A 12,551-nucleotide genomic window follows, 5' to 3' on the forward strand; every position below is an offset into this window, starting at 1 on the left:
TTGGACTCCAAACCCCCCCCCATAAGCCCCAGCCAGCATGGCCAATCGTCAGGGATGATGGGAGTTGTAGTCCAGCCACATCCAGATTCCCCACAGGTTCCCTTCCGCTGCTGTAATGCGACTGGCCGCCTCCCTCAGAAACTTTAATGTCATCTCCCCACACAGACCAACAAGGAAGACAAATAGAGAAGTGAGAGGGGAGTCCAGCCACAACCACCACCACACCAGAATGTTTCTGACACAAGTTTCAGACTCAGTTCTTTTTCCAGAATGAGTTGTAAGGTCACTGCAGTCACACACAGAGGCAAGAGAGAAGGTGTGGTTCTCCTATGCCATTTGACTCCTGCTTTTTTAGATTCCTACTTTGATCAGGGTGCATCATTCCCAGTTTACAAATGGAGAAGTGAGACTGGAGGCTCATCCACACTTAACTTTTGTTTTCTAGGCAGTGTCTGCTGAATCAGTGCGAACAGCAATCAGGATTCTCTGTGGAATTGTTTTCAGCAGTAAAGAGCAGGTTTTTGTGGGGAATGTGTCAGGGCAGTTGGACACAGCGCTTTGAAGCACAGACCTGCACCTAGAAAGTGTGGATAAGCCCTGACTTTGATTCAAATCATGGGTGAAATATGAGTTTAATTCAGTTGTCCAATGCCTCTCTTTTTAAAAAATAAAAAATAAAAAAAATCCCAATGGACTACCAAGCTGAACCATACAGGCATGTAGCTATGGTCCCCCTACCTCCATAATAAAAGACATCAGGTTATCTGGATGATCTTATTATCTCCTGCTGAAGACTGTAAATAGTTTTTTTTGGGGGGGGGGTTAAGTGCACTTTGCCACATGCTTTTCTCATCTCAACATCTACAAGCAAATTTAGATTTCCAAAGCTAACATAAAGTAGAATCCAGTTTCCCCACCTGTGAATGATCCTAATGTTTTGTGAATGGGTCTTCCATGTGCACCCCATCTGTGCTGTTGTGGGAGGTTTTTAGGCAAAACAGTGCAATAACAAAACAAAAGTGAAGATATAGGCTATACACTAACTGGCATATCTTCAAGTTACCATATAGTCCCAGTCCCAGTCCTGCAACTGTTTTCACATAGTACCAATTTCATTCATGCAGATATGAGTGTTAAACTCTGACCACACACGTTATTCTCCATTCACAGGCGCTTCCTGATCAGATAGGACTTTTTGCTGCAGGGGGTGGGGAGGACAAGATGGCGCTCCCCATTCCACTCAGGGTAGCTAACCAGACTGGCTATTTGATCTTACTTCAACACAGGCAACAGGAAGCTTTCTCTGCCACACCTGAGCTCCACAGACTACCTTAGGAAGACAGCTATGCCCTCCTAGTGCCTTGATTCCATTTTCTGCTCCCCAACTTATGCTGCCTGAGACAGTTACGTACCTCACTCTTCCTAACGGTAGGGCTGGCTCTGCTTCCTGACACACGTTTCACAGAATACAAGTGTTAAGTTGTGGGTGAACATATCAGACGACACAGCGATTCTTCAAACAGCTCTTGTTTATTCGGAGGCCAGAGCAGAACTGAACCGAAGGGCTCAGTCAGCCTGCTTATATAGAGCTCCACTACAACGTTACTGTAGCAACTTTCTAAAACTATCCAATCACTGAACGTCACTTTCGATCCTTCATTTGCATAACTATCTACAGTATCCCCCTGCTGGCCCAGGGTGAGAACTTCAGTACATAACACCAAGGAAACTAATGGAACCATGAATATTTCTTTTAAGGCCCCTCAACAGTCTGGGCTGGGTGAATAGTCTTGCCTCTTCTTAAGGTTCTGCAGGACCCTGAAAACTGGGACTGAGAATGCCTTTTTCATAAGGAAGTGGGGAAATAAATATAAAAGCCAAAGCATGTATTTAAGCCTGTGCTTACACTTGCAGAGTGACCATCCAATTTATTTGGCACAGGGCAACTGTACATCAGCAGCACCTGGGAAGGAAAAGAGTGGGAGGGAGGAACATTGAATTCTATGTTCCTTTCCATACATTTCCCCGCACATAATAAATTCTCTATAACATATTCTTGGTAAGCCATCTTGAATCAAAATGGTGTCCAGTTGTACCCGAACAGAGAGGAAAAACCCTGCTCACAGTAACCGTCGCAGAAAATTTGGTCAAAATATATTCCACAATATATAGTAGATAAACATATTAATACCTTTGGTTGGGTGGATTCTAGCAGCAGCGTTGTCCCATTCCTTGGTCTTGGCAGGACCCTTCTGTCCATAAAAGCTGCATGACAAGCAGAAAGTGAAGCATGAGGATGACTCCTCCTACTACAATTTATTACCTGCTCTTCACCTAAGGTCCCAGGCCAGGTTGCAACAATTAAAATACAAAATCAATATTAAAACAGCATCTTAAAAAGCAGAGATATCACCTTGCCGACAAAGGTCCATATAGTTAAAGCTATGGTTTTCCCAGTAGTGATGTATGGGAGTGAGAGTTGGACCATAAAGAAGGCTGATCGCCAAAAAATTGATGCTTTTGAATTATGGTGCTGGAGGAGACTCTTGAGAGTCCCATGGACTGCAAGGAGATCAAACCTATCCATTCTGAAGGAAATCAGCCCTGGGTGCTCACTGGAAGGACAGATCCTGAAGCTGAGGCTCCAATACTTTGGCCACCTCATGAGAAGAGAAGACTCCCTGGAAAAGACCCTGATGTTGGGAAAGATGGGGGGCACAAGGAGAAGGGGACGACAGAGGACGAGCTGGTTGGACGGTGTTCTCGAAGCTACTAACATGAGTTTGACCAAACTGCGGGAGGCAGTGGAAGACAGGGGTGCCTGGTGTGCTCTGGTCCATGGGGTCACGAAGAGTCGGACACGACTAAACAACAACATTACACAACATTTTAAAAAGCTTAAAACAACTTAAAAATGGGATGGTCTTAAAAATATAGATCTTAAGTGTCAAAAACTAGGAATAAAGAGGTGAATCTTCAGCTGTTTCCCGAGCTGCACCTGCCTGGTGAATTTCAAGCTATATCGTACCTGTTAAAGGCACAAGAGCACTATCAGAAAAGTTGCCAACACCTGTCAGGGAATTTGTGCCAGTTGTATATCATGAACAACCCACCTGAAGCCATCATGCTGATTTTATGAAAGCTTTGGGGGGGGGAGCTGCAATTCTATGCACATTTATGGGGAGTGAAACTCAGCAAGGCTTTTTTTAAAAAAAAAGTTAGCATGTTAGGCTTCACAATGGTATAGTATATCTTTGGTATAATGTTCACTATCATAGCAATTTCAAAACTGCAACCCTCATCCACCCTCATCCATGAAATTCTGCATTATTCTGAGTTTAAGGCATTATACTAATAAGGAGCAATCCTTAATACAATTTGTGGTGTTACACTCCAGTACCTATAATATAGGGCAACCTATTCCTCTCCCTGCTTGCCCTATAATATTTAATCACCATCTTTCATTGGTGTATCAGTTTGATGTCCTCCAGAGATTCTGGGCTACAACTCCCATCATCCCTGTCCATTGGCTGATGGGCACTGAAGTTTGAAACATCTGGAAGACACCAAGTTGAAGAAAGTTGGTTTATTGTGGAAATAATATACCAGCTTAGCCTCCATAATATAGTCTATATATTTAAAAAAATATCAAACTGGTATGATATTGGGAAATTTTATCTTCTGCTGATTTTTCTAAATTAATAACTTTTATAATAAAAAAGAGGAAGGATATAATGGGAACAGTCTGTTGCATTTTGTCGACCGCAGTGTGAGAGTTGATTTAACATTAGCAGTATACAGAGCATCCACACACACACACACACACACACACACACACGAAAAAAATATCATACAGGCTGAATCCTGAATTCCAGTTTAATTCAAAACGACTTGGCAGAAAATCTCTAGGCCACCAAATGCTATTATAAAGCACTGCATTCTCATTAAAGGTCTGAGTCTCTCTCCCGCCCCGCTCCCCGAGGGCAGGCTCCTCGTGAGGCTGTCCCTCTGGCATAACATGTGACAGAGCTAATCTGTCTTCACTTGGACAGCACTGCAGATATGCAAACCCAGGTGGCACTAATAGGTTTATGGAATTGGATACAGTATGTTACACTGTGAGAAATTCCCATAGATCAATTCTGCAGTGAAGGTTAACCGACAAACAAGGGACCGTAATATTCTCCCCTCCCTCCCTCCCTCTCTCCCTTTTCATGGGCCTGCTAACAATTTTATGCTTTTAAAAATAAAAGCAGGGAGATTCTCCCATTCTAGAATAGGGTGGGGGTGGGCATTATTCGCTAGCTTTTCTGTGTGCATATGAAGAAACTCAGAGAGAGAGGCAAATCCTGCTTTCAGGTATTGTAATTCTAGGACACATTCGCCCCCAGTTAAGTTGACTAGCAATACAACTGTTCTCTATGATTGCTGGAAAGAGATAGATAGGGTCACTTGGAAATCTCCCCTCTTTCAGAGCGGAATTGGGATTTTTGCTGCTGTTCAGTGGCACAGAGATTCTACTGAGAACAAAAAGACTGCTGGTCACATTCTACTACAATGCAGGCAATCTCCTGGACCAGGAAGGCGTCTGATAAGCAAGGAACAGTGAGATCTTCTTATTTCTTATGCACGTGTGTGAGAGAGAGGGGGGGTGAGCGGGTTGTGGACTATGTAGGATGACATCATATAGGAAAGAGGCATAGCTGAATGACAGCACTGCACAAAATAAACAAAAGCTCTGACTCATTACAAGGCCACGTTTCATTGTCGTGATCACCACATATGGATTGGTGCTTTCTATACATGGCTAATGGGAGGGGCACTGTTAGTGTGAAACCATGGAATCATCGGACTGTAGGGTTGGAAGTTGACCCCCCCAGGGGTCATCTAGTCCAACCCCCTGAACACAGGAATCACAGCTGAAGAATCCCTGGAAGATGGCTATCCAACCTCTATTTAAAAACCTCCAGGGACAGAGAGTCCACCACCCTTCAGGTTGGTCCATCCACTGTTGAACAGCTCTTACCGTCAGAAAGTTCTTCCTAACATTTAGTCAGGATCTCTTTTCTTGTAATGTGAATCCATTGGTTCAGAGCCTACCCTCTGGAGTAGCAGAAAACAAACTACCATGTGGTACTCCTTTAGATACTGAAGATGGCTATCTCAGTGGTCTACTAAACCCCCCTAAATCATCTTCACATGCACTGCTGTCAAGCCAGGTGTCCCCCACCCTACATTTGTGCATCTGGTTATTCCTGCCTAAGTATAGAAGGAGGAGTTAGCACATTGTTATTAATTATTATTATTATTATTATTATTATTATTATTATTATTATTATTAGCAGCCACTCTGGGCAGCTTCCAACATATATAAAAGCATTATAAAACATTACACGCTAAAAAGCTTCTCTATACAAGGCTACCTTCAGATGTCTTCTAAAGGTTGTATTATCTCCTTGAAATCTGATACCAGAGTGGGTGCCACTACTGAGAAGGCCCCTCTGCCTGGTTTCCTGTAACTTCACTTCTCACCATGAGGGAAACGCCAGAAGGCCCTCAGTGCTGGATCTCAGTGTCCCGGCTGAACAATGGGGATGGAGATACTCCTTCAGCTATCTTGTCTCTTGTTCCCATAACTGTTCTTGTGCTTTTTTTCTTTGCTGCGGGAAGTACCTAAGATCATGACTATGCTGTGCTAGTTTGAGACCAACCTAACAGCAGCTGGCACAGAGGAACTGTAGGCTTGGCCTGCCTGTTTATCCTGATGTAAACTCAGACGACATCAATAAGAGACCCACAGACAAAGGCAACAGGTGAACAATATATGAAACACCTCAGTGGGAAATCTGAATGAGGGCCTTATCTAATTAAAGAGGGCATTGCCATGATTACCTGAATATCAGTCTAATTATTATTAGAAAGTGCATATTCACAGTGGAGGGTTTTAGGCTAAAAAGTTGATGAGCTGATCATTTGCGGTCATTTAAAAATCCCAAGGCACCCTTTGTATGATGAGTGGTTTTAATCTCAGTATCTTGGCTGGTCTCCAAACATTGGTAATAAATTACATTCCTCTCTTCCTAAATTCCCTGTATTTTACCCCAGAGATGGACAAACTTCCACTGACAGACGAAGGCTTTCATCCACATGAATTGCAAACCTTTAATATTGGTGTTGGGGGAAATGCAAAAAAATCTTCATAGCTTTGGGGAGATGGGGGGAGGGTAGCAACTCAATAGTCTAAGAGTTCAATCCTTCAGTTCAGTGTGGGAATTCAAAACTGGGCATAGAGTTTACACTCCCCACAGTCATTGCCTTGTTTATTTAAATAGAAAAAGTTGTTCTACACACAGGTAAATTTGCATACAATATTGATCTGCCCCCTCTACTGGAGTTAATGAGGCAGTTTCTGTGCACATATATTCTTGTGTTCTGGGCTAGGGGGTTGGCCTAGGAATCGTAGAATTGTACAGTTGGAAGGAACCCCCTAAGGGACATCTAGTCCAACCCCTGCAATGCAGGAATCTCAGCTAGATCATACAGACAGCCACTCAACTTCTGCTTAAAAACCTCCAAGGAAGGAGAGTCCACTACCTCTCGCAGGAGTCTGTTCCACTGTCGAACAGACTCACTGTCAGAAAGTTCTTCCTGATGTTTAGTCAAAATCTCCTTTCTTGTAACTTGAATCCATTGGTTCGGGTCCCATCCTCCAGAGCAGGAGAAAACAAACTTGCTCCATCTTTCATTTGACAGCCCTTTAGATATTTGAAAATGGGTATCATATCTCCGCTCAGTCTCTTCTTATCCAGGCTAAACATACCCAACTCTTTCAACCGTTCCTCATAAGGCTTGTTTTCCAGCCCCCTGATCATCCTGATCACCCTCCTCTGTACATATTCTAGCTTGTCGACATCCTTCTTAAATTGTGGCACCCAGAACTAGATACATGGCCTAACCAAGACTCTTTAAAAGATTTCAAATGGACAGGTCACCTGACACATGGGCAGAACAGTAAGACTGCAGTTTTCAGTTTTCTAGTACACAAGGGTACAAGAGAAGTGGGAAAGCTGGGTTCTCAAAAGAAGTGAAGAACCCACTGTGGCGATAACTGTTCTTTCTTCATCCCTAGTTACACTTTGAGAATGGCTGAACAATGAAGACAGTTTCCCTCTTTCAAGGCTAACAATGTCACTGTTGGAGAATGTCCTTTTCTTTAAAAAAAATATGAGGGGGAAGGACAAAATTAAAATGTGGGGGAAACAACAAGTGACTATGCCGCCATTCAAGGACTGTTATTAATCTGAGAGATAACTACAGAGGCCACAGTGTCACAAGCTTCCCGCTCACCCTATTTCCCACAAGATGGAACACACTGCCCAGTCATGCACAAGGCCGAGACGATGCACTTCTAGCTGTAAAATTCTCCCTGTTTTGTCATTCCACAAAAGGGAATGTGACCACCAGCTTCAGCCAAAAGCATGTGCCTCTTCTGTAGACAAACAAGTTAAGATGGTTCAGTCCTATTACCAAGAGGAAGCAGGAGAAAACAATAAAAAGACGAAGGAGGCAATGTGAAAACGCCACACACAAATGTAAAGACTTCATAACAGGGTGTAACAGCTACAACTGCTCAGAGACTGAAGGGTCCCTGTCATCCTGGATCATGAACCTCTCTTACACAATTTTCCTTCCATTGTGATGCCTCCCACTTTGAAAGCCTACTCATCTTCACATTCGAAGGATGGCATATGGGAAGAGGGAAGTGGGACAACGAGCTCAGAATAACTTATGTGGCAGCAACTGATGCAAGATGAAGTCTCGCCTAGAGCGATCGTTATTTCCCCCACCAGGTTGTCCTGCAGCCAGCGCCTCAGAAAATATTTGTGGGGCTTTGCCACAGCTGCTGTTTCTGCCCTTTGGTAACTTATCACTGGCACCTTTGCTCTGAAAAACACCTTTGGTTTCAATCTTCCGAGGCATGGTCTACACCAGGGGTATGGAAACCTCAGTGATGCTCAGTGTTGGGGAACCTCGGTGCGCAACAAACCCTACTTATGACACCCCACTCAAGAGAGAGCATAAAGCCACACAACCAAACACCAAATTGCTAGCAGGGGTGCGAGTCGGGACAGAATGTAATGGGAACAGTCAAATGGCCTACTAAGAACTAAATTTGCTGTGAGGGAATTCTGTGAGTGATGACAGATGTTGTGGTGCATAGAAGCTGCCTCAGTATGATTGTATTTCATTCCCTGTAGGATTTGGGGGTCCTTCTGAATTAAAAGGCAGGATAGGGATCGAATGAGCAATAACAAAATAGGCTGTTCAATGTATCAGGGCTCTATCACTTCATTTACGTGTGTGTGTGTGTGTGTGTGTGTGTGTGTGTGTAAGAGGGGGGAGTGAATTTAGCATGAGGCCTAGGGAGAAGTTGTTGATTTCTAGTCTCTTTTGTGTGGAGATGAACAATGTGAATTATATTTTAGGATAAGAAAGATTTATCTTAAAAGCAGAAACAAAACAGCAATAGCTAAGGAACAAGCAAGAATAGCCTAAAACCATCCCAAGTAAAAGATATGTTTTTATTTTCTTACTGGGGTGCCATCTTGATTTTCCTCCTCAAGCACCACAATGTCTTGGACCATCTGTGGATATATGGAGGTACCCTATGCTAGCCCTCTGCAGATAAACAATCTCCGCCAATTTGATCCATCTCTCTCCGAAAGATGCTGACAGAGAACATTAAACAAAATATCAGAAGAAGAAAAGGCAACTGAAGAAAAAAGACAGGCTTGCTTCACATCAGCATCAATTGGCCATGCTCCTTTGACACTTTCTTATTTTCCAACAAGCAATTTGATTTCGCTCTACCTCAAAGCAAAGTCATGGGGTTTCTTGAAAAGAAAAAGAACAACAAAGATTAGTTATTTTAATGTATTTAACAATGATTTCAATGAACAAATGAAACAATGAATTCTGACTTTCCATGTCACTGTTGCCACACACTTCAATTTATGCATCAGAGGCTCTCTCTTTGTTCCAATTTATGTGGGAAGGATGGGGCAGAACGACAGCCATAGTCTCTGCTTCCAACCCTACAGAAAGATCACAGGACTGTGGGTCAGGTGAAACCCCTATCTGGACTGAATGAGACCCCCTATCTGAAATCCCGGAAAGCTGTAGCCAGTCAGTATATATAGACAATATGAAGATAGATGGACCAACGGCCTCACTTAGTATTCCAGTTGTCTTATTTATTTTATTTAACAAAACTAATATGCTGCTAATATGCTGTGAATAAACCTCTAAGTGGCTGCAGCCTCCTCATGTTCAGCTGAAGGTGGTCTGACCGCAACCTAAATTGGGGACCCCAATCTCACAGCCTACACATGTACTCTCTCTGCCCTAGGGTGCAGAGTAAATTTCATTAAGCTCAATGGGGATTGCTTCTGGTAGACAAGTATAGGAATGCACTCTTAATTCATCAAAATGCGTTGATCTGAGAGGCAGGGAGAGCATGCATAACCCAATGCCACACACAAACTTTTCCTGAGGTTTTTATATATATATTTTTTAAAAATGGGGGACTACTTAGTCTCCCATCTGCATTCTTAAGTGACTGTAGTGGGGACAGGGGTGCTAACGAATAAAATATTGGGGGGGCAGGTAAACCAGGTGAGCCCAGCCCCACATAATCTATCACACACACACCACTTGTATGGCAATGCCCATCAAATTTTGAGGGGGCGCAGTCCCCTCAAATAATTTATGGGGGGACAAAGACCCCCCAGCCCCTAGGAGTTGTCTACTATGAGTGGAGGGTATTCAGTGTGCTTTTTCAGAATGTGCAAACTGATCTGCAGTGAGTTTCACAAGGTCAGGAGGAAGTGTGAAACAGAAAGAGGTGTGGAATAAGCCAGGTCGCCATCCTACAGGTCAACACACAATCACCTTTGTCTCTGAGTAATTTCCCACCACTGACCTTTACATCTCTGAAGGGACAATTGTGAAAAGCAAATATTTGGGTCAGATTTGTTCCAAGGACTTAAGATGCCTTGCTTTGCTTTCTGTATTGTTCACTCAAGCTTTTATCAACATAATCTGAAGGAACACGAAAGCTTCGCAAAGGCTCAGAATGTGGCAGATTTGGTAAGGATTTTACCTGAAAATGGAAAAAGACAATGACGTGTAACCAGTAAGGTGAGCAGAATGAACATAGGTATCTATTTCCTAAAGGTGGTCTGATTCTAGCAGGAGATTTCCAGCCCCGACTTTCCATTTAAGGGAAGCTTTAGGGCACCCACATGGGTGGGCTCTAGATATGTGGGGCCCTTAGCCCTCCATATCCCTCTCCTATGTCAGTGCTTCCTGGGTAAACTTCAGGCTTAGCAATTGGCCTGGGCTAACCTACCATTGTAAATTTCCCACAATCCCCTGGGGCGATGCTATGATGAACATTCCAGGGCATTGTGGGAAATTTTAAATGATGGCTTGAAACCACCCAATGCAGGGGCCCTAGAGAACCTATTGCCAGTGGACCCTACCAGGGCGACAGAGCCCAGGCAGTTGCGCAAAACTGCCTGGTAGCATCAGCAGTCTCGATACCCACTTAACTTCCATGCCACATAAGCAGTAAACACATTCTTCAACAGTCTTCCACAACCTGGCACCCTCAAATGTTGTTTGAAGCCATCCACACAAGCCAGAATGACTCGGGTTGCCATATTTCAAAAAATGAAAATCTGGGCACAAGAGTTGTTGAACTTTTTCTGCCCAGACGCTGTTTATGGGGGGCAAATCCCGGCTATGTCTGGGAAATTCCAGACGTATGGCAGCCCTAAGAATGACCAATCAGGGATGATAGGAGAAAGTTTGACCTCCCATTTTCTCTGGACCCTGAAGTTGGGGGTCAAAGGCATGCCAACCTTTAAAAAGGTATATACTGAACTGATATACTGAAATTCTGAACTGATACACCCTAAACAGTGCTCACAGTTCTTAAACCTGCAAATGAGAAAGTTCCAACAGTTCATTTGAGCTTTCATAATCATACCAAACAAATGTGTAGGGTACAAATAAAATTATTATTTATTATTATTATTATTATTATTATTACTACTACTACCTATTGCAACCTTGACACCAGTGTCACAACAGCAACACCAGTGACCAAAGCGTGAAAAATAGGGACCTGGTTTCATATAAATGAATTTCAAAGTGAAAGATTTAAAATTGTAGAGAAAGGGAAATTAGTGCATTCCCCCACCTCCCCACACCGACCTCCCAATATAGTCTTAAGGGGCCAGATATGAAGTCCTACACATTACTTTACAATAGAAAATGATACATTTTTTAAAAAAAATCAAAACTTAAAAATACCTTATGCATAATGATTTCATTTGACATCTACAAGCCACCATCATAAACATTTAAATACTCATATAATCATAGCCATATGTGGAGCTATTCTCTTTGCAGCTACTTGGGAGACATTTTACAGAAGTCCCTACACATTATTTGCATTAACGTCAATTAGGTGAACAACCATAAAAGCAAGTGACATTTTGAGAAAATACACAGAAGCCTAAATTAATAACACGGGGCACAATACAGCTTGAGTTAGCAGCATAGTACATGAGGCCCATTGGAAAGGATCAGAAGGCACTGCCTTGTGCTGAGTTAGTCCATTAGCCCAGCTCAGTAGTACCAACACAGGCTGCAACAGCTCTCCAAGGTATTCCCCAGCTTTAACTGAAGATTTCAGGGAATGGACCTGGGAGATGTGTTCTACCTCTGACCCTTTCGATGGGAGAGATTCAAGCATATAGAACATAGAATTGTAGAGTTGGAAGGGACCCTGAGGAACATCTAGACCAAGCATCCCCAACCTACAGCCCTCCAGATGTTTTGGCCTACAACTCCCATGATCCCTAGCTAACAGGACCAGTAGTCAGGGATGATGGGAATTGTAGTCCAAAACATCTGGAGGGCCCAAGGTTGGGGGTGCCTGATCTATTCTAGACCCCACAATGCAGGAATATGCAGCTGTCCCATACAGGGATCGAACCTGCAACCGTGGCGTTATCAGCACCATGCTCTAACCAGCTGAGCTATCCAGGCTTGTTTAGCTCTTCCTTTTTTTATTAGTGGGACTTTAAAGTGCACAATTCTAGCTGCATCACACTAAAACATTAGATTAACTTACAAAATGTTGTAGGCTCATCCTTCCTCAGAGAGACACAAAGGGAAGGCCAACTAGATGTATTGCTATTATTTTGTGCCCTGGGCCTTATTCCTGACGTGTTGTGAATGATACATGAATTGCTTATTACAGGCAACAAACATTATTATTCTTATTTATTCGATATATACCCTGCCCTTCCTCCACAAGAAGTCTAGGGCATCAGGCAGAGCAACTATAGGTTAGGGAAGAGAGACAACCTCATCCCTAAATGATAGTGTGCGGGGGCTGTCCCCCACATTTTTTCCAACGCATTTCGTTCCCTCCCGCCTTGTTCCCTCTGATTTTCACTCAACATTCCCAACATTCC

The 12,551-nt window shown here is 43.2% G+C and overlaps 1 long non-coding RNA gene and 1 other non-coding gene across 2 annotated transcripts in view; both read right to left on the reverse strand.

Annotated features, from left to right (window-relative positions):
• Window positions 1-8,377: 8,377 nt before the first annotated feature.
• LOC128410148 (uncharacterized) overlaps window positions 8,378-12,551 on the reverse strand; it is a 34,286-nt gene continuing 30,112 nt past the window's right edge. Inside the window, exon 6 of the long non-coding RNA XR_008329399.1 lies at window positions 8,378-8,894. This is a non-coding gene — a long non-coding RNA (uncharacterized LOC128410148). The remainder of the gene's footprint in view (window positions 8,895-12,551) is intronic.
• Window positions 12,047-12,120, reverse strand: TRNAI-GAU (transfer RNA isoleucine (anticodon GAU)). The gene has a single exon. It is a non-coding gene; the product is annotated as a tRNA-Ile (tRNA).

This window comes from Podarcis raffonei, chromosome 3 (genome assembly GCF_027172205.1).
Source record: "Podarcis raffonei isolate rPodRaf1 chromosome 3, rPodRaf1.pri, whole genome shotgun sequence".
NCBI lineage: Eukaryota > Metazoa > Chordata > Lepidosauria > Squamata > Lacertidae > Podarcis > Podarcis raffonei.